Genomic DNA, 14,212 nt, shown 5'->3' with positions numbered 1-14,212 from the left:
ACTTCTGAGGAACAGGGGTTGAGAACTAACATCTCAAAAGTGCCTTCCAGCCTGTGGTTTCTGCGAGCTACTGGAAGATGAGTACTGTGCAGTATTTATCTCTGCACCCTGCCCCCGGCCCCTCAATAAAGAAAGCATGAGCCGAATCAGAAAAGCCAGTTGCCTCAATCAAGGCCCAAAGAGGCTTCAAATTCTTGTCTTTTTCCATAGAATCCACGAGGGGGCAGCAATCCTCCAAAAATAGGCCTCGTCTTAGCAAGCTGCTCTTTTCTGGCTACAAAACAACTCCTGAGGTTCATTAAAAATAAAGTAACCTGGGTGGCTCAGTGGGTTAAGCCTCTGTCTTTGGCTTGGGTCATGATCTCAGGGTCCTGGGATCAAGCCCCACATTGGGCTCCCTGCTCAGTGGAGAGCCTGCTTCCCTGCCCCACCCCGCCTGACTCTCTGCCTACTTGTGATCCCTCTCTCTGTCAAATAAATAAATATTTTTAAAAAATAAAATAATAAATAAATAAATAAAGTAACAACTACAACTGAATAAATACTTACTTTACTCTAGTATCAGCACTGTTAATGGTCCCGTACTTCAGATCCCTTATTTACCCAAACATTCAACTAAATAAAAACCAACAACCACACATGAGAACAAATGAAATCTGAATTCTTGCAAATTTAGCACTAAATAAATACAGAAGCCTCATTTTCTTTGTTTCCTTTCCAGAATTGCCTAGAGAAGACCTTCCTTGTTCCCCAGCCTAATTCACATGACAGTCTTCTCTGTGAGCTGACTTCATCTGTCCATTCATCACTTACCACTCATCAGTCAAACACCTACTGAACAAGGGCTGTGTGCCAGGCACTGTGCTAGACCCCGTGAGGGTCACAAAAAAATATAGGTAAATCCAGTTTGGCTTTAGTCCAAGTCTCTGCATGAGTGAAAGCCATTTTCACTCGAATGCTGATAAGTGCGAAACTATAACCTGGTTTAGGACCAGACGAAACTTAAAAGCAGCTGTGTGGATTCCCTTGCCTGCAGACTCTACCTGTAAAGCATCTGTCTACTGGAAGAACTCCTACTTCCTTAGTCCTGAGAGTTTTTAGCTAGGCCAAAAACAGCCTTGTCCTAAATGTCCCACCAGGTAGAGTGACTTTCCAGGGAACAAAGGGCAGCTTCCCAGGCAGGGACAGGCAGCTTGACGAAAGTTGATTCAGTCAAAAACTGTTTGGCCTGCAGTGTTCTCATTATTCTTGGGGTTTTTTGTTTGGTTGGTTAAACTCTGCAACCATGTAGAACTCGGAGGAATTTGTGGTCCAAGATGGCAATCTAAGACCCTGAAACTACCTCTTCCACAGACACACCAAATCTACCCCATCTACAGAGTGATGCCTCCTGAAAAAGGGCTGAAGCCTGTCTGAGCGGCTTCCCCACAACAAATAATAGAGACCCCACAGAGAATGTTGTCAAGAGATGGAGACACAGTAACAAGGGGAACCCTCAGCCCCAATGCCGTAAACTGCACTGGGGACGGACGGTACCCAGAGACTGTGAGCACATTTATACTCCCTGAGGTACAGAAAAAAAGCTATAGTTTCAAAGAGCAATTAGAGGGGCACCTTGGTGGCTTAGTGGGTTAAGAATCTGACTCTTGATTTCAGCTCAAGTCATGATCTCAGGGTCATGAGACTGAGCCCTGTGTCAGGCTCCACACAGAGTATAGAGCCAGCTTTGAGAGTCAGTCTCTCCATTTCCCTCTGCCCCTACACCCTGCTCACTTGCTCTCTCTCAAAAAAATAAATAATGGAATAAAAAAATTGAAAATTAAAGGGCAACCAACATATAAAGGAACCACCCTAGAACCCTGCCAGACTGTGGGAGAGCTGCTGGAATGCTCTCAGGGTTAGAGGGACTGGTGAGCACCACAGTTTATGTCCCAACCCCCAGAATCCACCTTGATGGTATGGACAGGAGCAGGGTCTGCACCACAGTTGGCCTGCCACCACAGTGAGCCCCAGATCCCCCAGCCCATTCCATCGCCAACCATCCCATGAAGGTGGCCCCAGCATGGTGCCCATGGAAACACCCCTGATGAGTCACCTCAAGATGGCACAGGTTGCAAAACCCCCTGGAACACTCCAGGCCTACATTATTTTGTCCCCAGATGACCTGCCAGGGCACCGCCAATGCAGTGCAGTCCACGGCCCTCAGGGACACACCAACCTTGGCTCCAGTCACCCTGGCAGGGCACCACCTACACAAAAGACCCAGTCCTCTGGCCTGTGCCCATCTCAGCTCCAGTCTAATGCCTGAAAGCTCCCTGCACAAGACAACCTGAAACAGCCTGGGGCTTGTACCCACTTCAGAGTCTGCTATCTTGCCAGAGTACCTTCTGCAGTCTCAGGACCACTCTGGCCCATGCCTACTTCAGTTCCAGCCATCCCAACAGGGCAGCCTAGTACAGAGTATCCCCAGATGCCCAACCCATGATGGCAACAGCTCCAGCCAACCAACCAAAGTCACCAAGAATGCACAGTCTTCACAGGGGACAACCATATACAAGACCATTCCCTCAAGGTTAGAAGTAGATGTTCCAGGTGCCTGGGTGGCTCAGTCAGTTAAGCATCTGCCTTCAGGTGAGGTCATGATCCCAGCTGGGATGGAGCCCCATGTCTAGCTCCCTGCTTAGCAGGACACTTGCTTCTCCCTCCCCCACTCCCCCTGCTCCTGATCTCTGTCTTTCTCTCACGCTTTTTCTCTCTCTCTCAAATGAATAAATAGAATCCTTTGAAAAAAATAGAAGTAGATGTTCCACCTAATGCACAGAAACACAGAAAGTTGAGCAAAGTGAGGGAACAGAGGAATATGCTCCAAACAAAAGAATGAAACAAAAGCCGCAGAACTAGAAGTGAAATGGAGATAACCGATCTACCTGATAAAAAGTTCAAAGTAATGGTCATTAAGATGCTAAAAGGACTGAAGAGAAGAGTGGATAAACTCAGTGAGAATTTCAAGAAAGAGATAGAAAATATAAAGCAGAAGGAATCTGACTCGAAGAGTTCAATTACTGAAATGAAAAATACAGTAGATGGAATTAACCGTAGACTAGAGGATACAGAAGAACAGATCAGTGATCTGGATGGCAGGACAAGGGAAAACACCTAAGCAGAACAGCAAAAAGAAAATGGGAATTTTTAAAATGAGCATAGGAAAGACTGAGAAGATGGCAGAGTAAATAGACCCTAAACTTGCCCCATCCCATGGATACAACTAAGTAACACTCACATCAGCATAAATAACCCAGAAAATAACCCAAAGACTGGAGGAATAAACTCCACTAGTAAAGATTGGGAAGAGGCCACATCAAGAAAGGTAGAAAGGATGAACACACAGTTTGGGAACAAAAGGACCATGGCCATCCATGGTGGGGAAGGAGTTGGTGGTGCAAAACAGAGTGAAAAAACAGAAGTTCACACCAGGGAGCCTACACAGGGAAGATGAATCCTCATAACATTTTCTTTAAAAACAAGAGGGAACATGGCGGCGCCTGGGTGGCTCAGTGGGCTAAGCCACTGCCTTCAGCTCAGGTCATGATCTCAGGGTCCTGGGATCAAGCCCCACATCGGGCTTTCTGCTCAGCAGGGAGCCTGCTTCCTCCTCTCTCTCTGCCTGCCTCTCTGCCTGCTTGTCATCTCTCTCTGTCAAATAAATAAATAAAATCTTAAAAAAAAAAAAAAAACAAGAGGGAACAAATTTAGTAAGTTCTTACAACCAGGAGAATGTAAGACCTCAATTTTAAAAATCATAGGTCTCGGCTCTGGCAGAGTCCAGAGGATATTAAGAAGCCAAGTCCCCAACACAAACAGTCTTGCAAATACAGCCCAGAACCAGCATTTTGAAACACACGAGGAGCAAATGGGAAGGAGAGAGATTTACTCATCTTAGAGCATGACTCAGAACGGCAGGGATCATGGGGAGACCCCTTCAGGAACAAAAGACCTGGAACACGCCATTTACCTCCTCCTCCCACCAGCATAAACAGCAGCCCTCTAAAAGACCCAGGGCAGCTCTACACTCCTTATCTAATTTGCTAACACCAAATCCTAAGCCTCCCTACTTGCCCCAACCTCCACCCCCCCACCATCCCCCCACACACACTTTGGCAGATCCACCCTTTCCAGTCACACCTGCTGCACTCTCCAGGGGCAGTGATGGTATCAGGTCTCATTTCACAAGCAGACCAGCAAACACCTTGTAAAGATACCCCGCCCCTGTTGAGTAATAAACACTGCCTATGACAGGCAAAGAGGTACTGGACTGAAGGGAAAAGAGGCAAGGATTCAGCAAAAGAGCTCATGCAACACACATAGGAGACACTCCCTGAAGCACCAGGCCCTGGGAAAAAGGGGACAAATCAATGCAGGTCACTACAGGACCTCTTCTTCCTAAGGCCATTGCCATCCAGAACAAGAGACATAGGTGAATTAACAGGTGATTTTTTTTCTAACAAAACAGACACAGAAAGTTAGGCAAAATGAGGAGACAGAGAAATATTCCCAAATGAATGAACAGGACCAAACCAGAGCAAGAGACCTAAGTGAAACAGATGAAAGTAATATGCCTAATAGAGAATTTAAAGTAATGGTCATAAAGATAGTCACTGGAATTGAGAAAAGAGTGAGATCCTTAACAGGGATTTAAAGAAGAGCCAGATGGTGTTCTTTATGACTGAATTGTTTTTTATGTAAAAATGAAATATTTCTACGTCTTCACTGCCTGACAGCTCTAGAATACAATCTCCCTATTTTTTTGGCCACATACTCTGATTACCTCTTACAACAACAATGTGTAAGTTTATTTTCTATAGAGATTGGAAAGATAGATCATGCCAATATCTAGAATACTTGACCAGCATGCTTTCTATCACTGATAATTCTTTACAAGTTTCCTTTACTTTCACAACTCATTACTGATAGGTCATGTAAGTTCTCAGAATGTTGTCTCTTTTGGGAAAACATCTATCAAGTTCTTTTCTTACAGAGTTATTGTATCATTGTGCCCTATCCCTGAAACTAACAAAACATTGTGTATGTTTTATCATTCAATAACAATGGAATGAAATGAAATAAGGAATATTTAAGATTCTGGGGACACCTGGGTAGCTCAGTCAGTTAAGCGCCTGACTTTGGCTCAGGTCATGGTCACAGGGTCCCAGGATTGAGTCCCACATTGGGTTCCCAACTCAGCATGCTTCTTTCTCTACCTTTCACCCCACTAGTGCTTGTTCCCTCTCTGTCTCAAATAAATAGAGTCTTAAAAAAACAAACAACAAGACCCGTCTATATGCTGACCACAATACACTCATTTCAGACTAAAGACACATGCAGACAGAAAATGAGGGACTAGAGAAACATTTATCATGCAAATGGAAGTGTAAAGTGAGCCAGGAGGGGCGCCTGGGTGACTCAGTTGTTAAGCATCTGCCTGGCTCAGGTCATGATCCCAGGGTCTTGTGTTCCAGCCCCACATGGATCCGGCTCCCTGCTGGGCGGGAAGCCTGCTTCTCCCTCTCCCACTTCCCCCTGCTTGTGTTCCCTCTCTCGCTGTGTCTCTCTTGGTCAAATAATAAATAAAATCTTTTTTAAAAAAAATAACCAGGATAGCAATATTCATACTGGACAAAATAGACTTTAAAACAAAGACTATAACAAGAGACAAGAGAAGCATCATATAATAATAAAGGTAACAATATAACAAGAGGTCAGAACAACTGTAAATAATAAATAGTAATATAGTAAAAATATAGGACTTTAGCATCCCACTTAGATCTATGAACATGTCATTCAAACAGAAAATCAACAAGGAAACAGTAAGGAGCTTTGAATGACACACTGGACCAGATGGATTTAACAGATATATTCATAACATTCCATCCTAAAACAGCAGAATACACATTCTTTCCAAGTGCACATGGAACATTTTCCAGAACTGTCTCAAGAAATTCAAAATGATTGAAGTCATTCCATGCATCTTTTCTGACCACAACACTAAGAAACTAGAAATCAACCACAAGAAAACATCTGGAAAGAGCAAAAATACATGAAGGTTAAGTAACATGCTACTCTAAACAATGAAACGGTCAACCAAGAAATCAAAGAAATCATAACGTACGTGGAAATAGATGGAAATGAAAACACAAAGGTCCAAAATCTTTGGGATGCAGCAAAGGCAGTTCTAAGAAGGCAGTTTATAACAATATAGGCCCACCTAAAAAAGAAAAAACAACCTAACCTTACAGCTAAAGGAGCTAGAAAAAGAAAAACAAAGAAAACTCAAAGAAAAAAGGAAATAATAAAGATCAGAGCATAAATAATATAGAAACTTAAAAAAAAAAAAGAACAAATCAATGAAACCAGCAGGTGATTCTTTGAAAAGATCAAAATTGATTTACCTCTGACTGTAGTCAATAACACACACACACACACACACACACACACACACAGAGCCCAAATAAAATCACAAATGAAAGAGAAGAAACAACAATACTATAGATACAAACAATTGCAAGAGGATATTATGAAAAGCTACATACCAAGAAATTGGACAACCTAGAAGAAATGGATAAATTCCCAGATATATATAACCTACCAAAATTGAAGCACGAGAAATAGAAAATTTGAACAGTCTGATTGCCAACAATGAAACTCAATCAGTAATTTAAAAACTCCCAACAAACACAAGTCCAGGACCAGATAGCTTCAAAGGTGATTCTACCAAACATTTCAAGAAGAGTTAATACCTATTTTTAAACTATTCCAAAAAATAGGAGAATAAAGAAAATGTCCAAATTTATTCTATGAGACCAGGATCACCCTGATACCAAAACCAGATAAAGACACCACAAAAGGGGAAAAAAAAAAAAAAAACCCACTACAGACCAGTATCTCTGATGAATGTAAATGCAAAAACCCTCAATAAAATACTAGCAAACTGAATCCAACAATACATTTTAAAAAACCATACACCACAAAGAAGTGGAGTTGATTCCCAGGACACAAGTGTAGTTCAGTATTCACAAAACAATCAACATGATAAATCACATAAATAAGAGCGAAGATTAAAACTATATGATCACTTCAATAGATACAGAAAAAGCATTTGACAAATTTCAACATCCATTCATGTTAAAAAAAAAAAAAAAACCTTCAATAAAGTAAGTCAAGGGACCATACCTCAGTGTAAAAAAGCAGATCTGAAAAACCCACAGTGAACATCATACTCAATGGGAAAAAAAAAAAAACCTGAGAGCTTTCCTCCTAAGATCAAGAACAAGACAAGGATGTCCACTCTCACTACTTTTATTCTATATAGTACAGGAAGCCCTTGTCACAGCAAATAGCAACATAAAGAAATGAAGGCATCCAAATTTCTCAGGAAAAAATAAAACTTTCACTATTTGTAGATGACATGATACTGTGTGCAAAAGACGCCACCAAAAAAGCTTCTAGAACTGATAAATGAACTCAGTAAAGTTGCAGGTTATCAAATCAATGTTCAGAAATCTGTTGCATTTCTCTACACTGAAAATGAAGGGGTAGAAAGAGAAATTAAGGGATCAATCTCATTTACAATTGCACCAAAAATAATAAAATGTCTAGGAAGAAACTAAACGAAAGAGGTACAAGACTTACACTCTGAAAACTATAATACACTGATGAAAAAAAAAAAAGATGAGACACAGAAATGGAAAGAGACACAGAAATGGAAAGCTCCATGTTCATGATATAAAATATTGATAAAAAGGTCTATATTACCCAAAGAAATCTACATAGTTAATGCAATCCCTATCAAAATACCAAAAGCACTGGGGCACCTGGGTGGCTCGGTCAGTTGGTATCACAATTCCAGACTTCAAGTTATATTACAATGCTGTAGTAAATAAAACAGTATGGTATAGGCAGAAAAAGAGATAGGTCAACAGAATAGAATTTTTAAAAATTGAGAAATAAACCCAGTTATATGGTTAATTTATCCTCAACAAAGAAGAAATGAATATACAATTGGAAAAAGATGGTCTTTTCAATAAATGGTGTTGGGAAAACTGGACTTACATAGAAAAGAATAAAACTGAATCATTCTCTCTCACTATACAGAAAAATAAACTCAAAATGGATTAAAGATCTAAATGTGAAACCTGAAACCATAAAAATCTTAGAACAGAACATAAGTAGTCATTTCTCTAACATTAGCCACAGGGACATTTTTCTAGATAGGTTCCCCAAGTCAAAGGAAACAAAAGCAAAAATAAACTATAGGAACTATATTAAAATAAAAAGCTTCTGCCCAGTGAAGGAAGCAATCGACAAAACTAAAAGGCACCTACTGATGGGAGAAGATGTTTGCAAATGACATATCTGACAAAGGGTTAGTATCCAAAATATATAGAGAACTTACAAAATTCAACACCCAAAAAACCAAATCCAATCTGAAAATGGGCAGAAGACATGAAGAGCTATTTCTCCACAGATGACATATAGATGGCCAGCAAAATATGAAAAGATGTTTAACATCAATCGTATCAGGGAAATGCAAACCAATACTGCAATAAGATGTCACCTCCTACCTGTCAGAATGGCTAAAAGCAAAAACACAAGAAATGACAGGTATTGGCAAGGATGTGGAGAAAAAAGGAGCCCTCTTGCACTGTTGGGAATGCAAACTGATACAGCCACTGTGGAAAAGAGAATGGAGTTTCCTCAAAAAGTTAAAAACAGAACTACTCTATAATCTACCAATGGCAATAAAGGGTTTTTACAAAAGAGAAAAGAAACAGTAATTCAAAGGGATACACGCATGTGTGCATGCACACACACACACACACAGAGAGAGAGAGAGAGAGAGAGAGAGAGGAATATTATTCCAGCCATAAAAAGGAATGAAAACTTGCCATTTGCAATGACATGGATGGAGCTAGAGAGTCAAATGCTAAGTGAAATATGTTCATCAGAGACAAATACCATATGATTTCACACATACGTGGGATTTAAGAAACAAAACATATAAGCTAAGGAAAAAAGAGACAGAAAGACAAACCAACAGACTCTTTAATATAGAGAACAAAATGATGGTTACCAGAGGCAGGGGAGGTGAGAGGATGGGTTGAAAGGTGAGAGAGACTAAGGAATGTACTTGTCCTGATGAGCACTGGGGGACTATGGAATTGTTGAATCATGACATTGTATACCTGAAACTAATGTAACATTGTATATTAACTATACTGGAATTAAAATTAAAACTTAATAAACAAAGAGCAGCTGGCTGGCTCAGTTGGTTAAGCATACAACTCTTGATTTCAGCTCAAGTCACCCTCTCGGGGTTGTGAGATCGAGCCTCATGTCAGGCTCTACACTCAGTGTGGACTCTGCTTGAGATTCTCTCTCTCCCTCTTCCTCTGCCCTCCCTGTCATTCGCATGCACTGTCTCTCTCTAAATAAATAAAATCTAAAAACAAAAAACAAAAAACAAAAAAAAAAAACTTAAAAATAAAATGAGGATAGAGTACAGGATCTCTTAGCTAAATAACATCAAGCCAAGAGACACTTACATTATGGAGGTCCCAGAAGGAGAAGAGAAAGATAAGGGGGCAGAAAAACATTTATTAATAATTTTAATTTATTAAAATAATTTTAAATGATATTATTATTGATAGTATTTATTTGAATAAATAATAGCTGAAAAATTCCCTAACCTGGGTAAGGAAAGAGATACCCAGGTTCACAAAGCATAGAGAGTTCTACATCATGAACCTAGGGAGGTCCACACCATGTTACATAATCATTAAAATGTCAAAGATGAAGGAGAGAATTTTTAAAGTGACAAGATAGAAGCAACTAGTCATAAACAAAGAAAATCCTATAAAACAACAGCTGATTTTTCGGCAGAAATTTTATAGACCAAAATGGGGTGGCATGATATATTTAAAGTGTTGAAAGGAAAAAAAACAAAACAAAACAACCAACCACCTACAACCAAGATTACACTATTCAGCAAGACAATCATTCAGAATTGATAGAGAGATAAATAGTTTCCCAAACAAAATCTGAGTTTATCACCACTAAACCAGCCTTACAATGAATGTTAAAAGGACTTCTTTAAGTGGAAAATAAAAGGCCATACTTAGAGAAAAAAGATTATAAGAGAAAAAATTGGGGGGCACTGGGCAGTCTCAACCAATAGAACATGCAACTCTTGATCTCAGGGCTGTGAGTTTAAGCCCCACACTGGGTGCAGAGTTTACTTAAAAATAAAATCTTAAAAAATAAGGAAACGAAAGGAAACAATTTCATTCAAAAATCAAACATACAGGGACGCCTGGGTGGCTCAGTTGGTTAAGCAGCTGCTTTCGGCTCAGGTCATGATCCCAGCGTCCTGGGATGGAGTCCCACATCGGGCTCCTTGCTCGGCAGGGAGCCTGCTTCTCCCTCTGCCTGCCATTCTGTCTGCCTGTGCTCGCTCTCTCTCCCTCTCTCTGACAAATAAATAAAATCTTAAAAAAAAATCAAGCATACAGTAAAGGTAGTACAGCCATCATATATAAAGCTAGATGAAGGTTAAAAGACAAAGGTAGTAAAATCAGTTACATCTAAAAAATTAATTGAGAGTTGGGGCACCTGTGTGGCTGAGTCAGTTAAGCATCAGGCTCTTGGTTTCAGCTCAGGTCACGATCTCAGGATCATGGGATCAAGTCCCGTGTTGGGCTCTGCACTCAGCATGGCGTCGGCTTTGGATTCTCTCTTCCTCTCCTTCCCACTCACTCACTCGTGCTCTCTTGCTCTCTCTCAAATAAATAAATAAAGCCTTTAAAAAGTTTAGTTAAGAGGACTTACAAAACAAAAAGATGTAAAATATGAAAACCTATTCATAAAATGAGGATGAAGGACTAAAAGTTCTTTTTAAAATGTATTTAAACTCAAGTTACATAGACTGCTATATACACAGAATGTTCTATATGAACCTCATGGTAACCACAAACAAAAACCTGTAATAATATAAATATATTTATAATTGTGTAATTGTAATAATATAAATATTATACATTATATATAAACACATAATATAAATAATAAAAATATGAATATAAAAAATAGAGAGAAAGAAGGCCAAGCACATCTCTTTAAAAAAAAAAAAAGACATCAATCATAAGGAAAGAGAGGAACGGAAGAAGAAAGGAACATAGAAGAACTACAAAAACAACCAGAAAACAATTAATAAAATAGCAATAAGTACATATCAATAATTCCTTTAATTTTCAAATAGCCTAAATGCTCCAATTGAAAGACAGGCAAGATGGATTAAACAAACCAAGACCCATTTATATGCTGCCTACAAGAAACTGACTTCAGAATTAAAGATACACATAAACTGAAAGTGAAGGTATGGAAAAAACTTTGTACACACAAAAACATTCCACACAAAGCCAGGGTAGCAATACCTTGATCAGATAAAATGGACCTTAAGACAAAGGTTTTAACAAGAAGTAAAGAAGGGCATTACATAATGATAACAGTGAAGATATAACAATTTTAACATCTATATACCCCACTATGGAGCCCCAAAATATATAAAGCAAATATTAACTAACATAAAGAGAGAAATTGACTGTAGTACAATACTAATAGGAGACTTAACACCCCACTTCCATCAACGGATAGATCATCCAAGCAGAAAATCGAAAAGGAAACAGTGGTGTTTTTCTTCTTTCTCCCCATTCTCCAGCAACAATGTTTTTAAATGACACAGTAGACCAGATGGACTTAAGAGATATATACAGAATATTCCATGCAAAACAACAGAATACATGTTTTTTTCAAGTGCACATGGAACAGTACCCAGTATAGATCACACATTAGTCCACAAAACAAGTTGCATTAATTTTAGAAGGAAATCACATCAAACATCTTTTCCAACCACAACAGTATGAAACTAGAAACCAATTACAAGGGGGGAAAAAATGGAAAAGACACAAACACATAGATACTAAACAACATGCTACTAAACAACCAATAGGTCAATGAAGACATCAAAGAGGAAATCAAAATATACATGGGGATAAGTGAAAATAACACACAGCAATCTGAAATTTGGGGGACACAGCAGAAGCAGTTCTGAGAGGGAGATTGGAGCAATACAAGCCTACCTCAAGATACAAGGAAAATCTCAAACCATCTAACCTGACACCTAAAGGGACTAGAAAAAGAACAAAGCACAAAATTAGTAGAATGAAGGAAATAGTAAACATCAGAGCAAAACAAATGAAATAGAGACTTAAAAAAAAGAAACAAAGAAAAATAAAACATTAATGAAACCAAGAGCTGATTCCTTGAAAAGATAAACAGAATGAATAATCTTTAGCCAGATTCAATAAGAAAGAAAGAGAAAAGACCCAAATAAAATCAGAAATGAAAGAGAGTTAACAACTGACACCACAAAAATATAAAGGACTCAGGGTGTCTGGATGGCTAAGTTGGTTAAGCATCCAACTCTTGATTTCAGCTCAGGTCATGATCTCAGGGTGCTGGGACTGAGCCCCACACCAGACTCCACACTCAGCATGGAGTCGGCTTGAGGATTCTTCTCCTCTCCTCCTGCCCCTCTCCCTGCTCACATTCTCTGTAAAATAAATAAATATTTTTTAAAAATAAAAAAGATAAGAGATTACTATGAAGAATTCTATACCAACAAATTGGACAATCTAGGAAAAAATGGATAAATTTCTAGAAACATATATTTTCCCAAAACTGAATCAGGAAAAAATATAAAGTTTCTACAGACTGATTACTAGTAACAAAAATGAATCAGTAATCAAAAAACTCCAAATGAACAAAAGTCCAGGACCAGATGGATTAACTAAATGACAAATTATACCACTCATTTAAAGAACTAATACTCACTCTCCTCGAACTATTTCAAAAAATAGAAGAGCCTGGGAAGCTTCCAAATACATTCTATGAAGTCAGCAGTACTGATGCCAAAAGTAGGCAGGGACACTACAAAAAAAGAAAACCACAGGCCAATATTCCTGTTGAACATAGATGCAAAAATCCTTAACAAACTGTTAGCAAACCATGGGTACATGGTGGCTCAGCTGGTTGGGCACCTGACTCCTGATTTCAGCTCAAGTCTTGATCTTGAGGTCCTAAGATTGAACCCTATGATGGGCTCCATGCTAGACGTGGAGCCTGCTTGGGATTCTCTTTCTCCCACTCCTTCTGCCCCGCCCCCTTTTCACGCACACACTCTCTCATAAAATATATTTTATATATATATATTAGCAAACCACATTCACCAATACATTAAAAGAATCATTCACCATATCAAAGGGGATTTATTCCAGGGATACGAGGATTGATCAATACCTGCAAATCAATTACTGTGATATACAAAATGGAGGATAACAAACCATACATTAATCTTGATAGCTGCATAGAAAGCATTTGAGAAAATTCAGTACACATTCATGATAAAAGTTCTTAACAAAGTGGGTTAAAAAGAAACATACCTCAACTAACTAGAATTTGAATAAAAATTTGGAAAAAAAATGAAACATACATCAACATAATAAAGACCTTATATGACAAACCCATAGCTAACATCATAATCAATATAAAACAACAACAATAACAGAGCTTTTCATCTAAGATCAGGAACAAGACAAGGATTTCCACTTTCATCACTTTTATTCAATACAGTACTAAAAGTCTTAGCCATAGCAACTCTACAAGAAAAAAAAAAAAGACATCCAAATTGGTGAGGAAGAAGTAAAACTCACTGTTTGCAAATGTTGTAATACTATACCCAGAAAATCCTAAGGATTTTACAAAAAAAAAAAAAAAACTATCAATAGTAATAATTCAGTAAAGATGAGGATGCAAAGTTGATATACAGAAATCTGTTGTGTTTCTATACATTAATAACAAAACAGCAGAAAGAGAAGGAAATAAGTCTGTTTATAATTGTACCAAAAAGAATAAAATACCTAGGAATAAACTTAACCAAGGAGGTAAAAGACCTGTACTCTGAAAACTATGAAAGATTGATGGAAGAAATTGAAGTTGATGCCAACAAATGAAAAAATACTCCACACTCACGGATTAGAATTTATATTGTTAAAATGACCACATGACCCAAAACAATCCACAGATTCATGCAATCTCTACA

This window comes from Neovison vison, chromosome 1, assembly GCF_020171115.1.
Source record: "Neovison vison isolate M4711 chromosome 1, ASM_NN_V1, whole genome shotgun sequence".
Lineage (NCBI taxonomy): Eukaryota > Metazoa > Chordata > Mammalia > Carnivora > Mustelidae > Neogale > Neogale vison.
The sequence above is the reverse complement of the archived record's forward strand: the minus strand, read 5'-3'. Positions refer to the sequence as shown.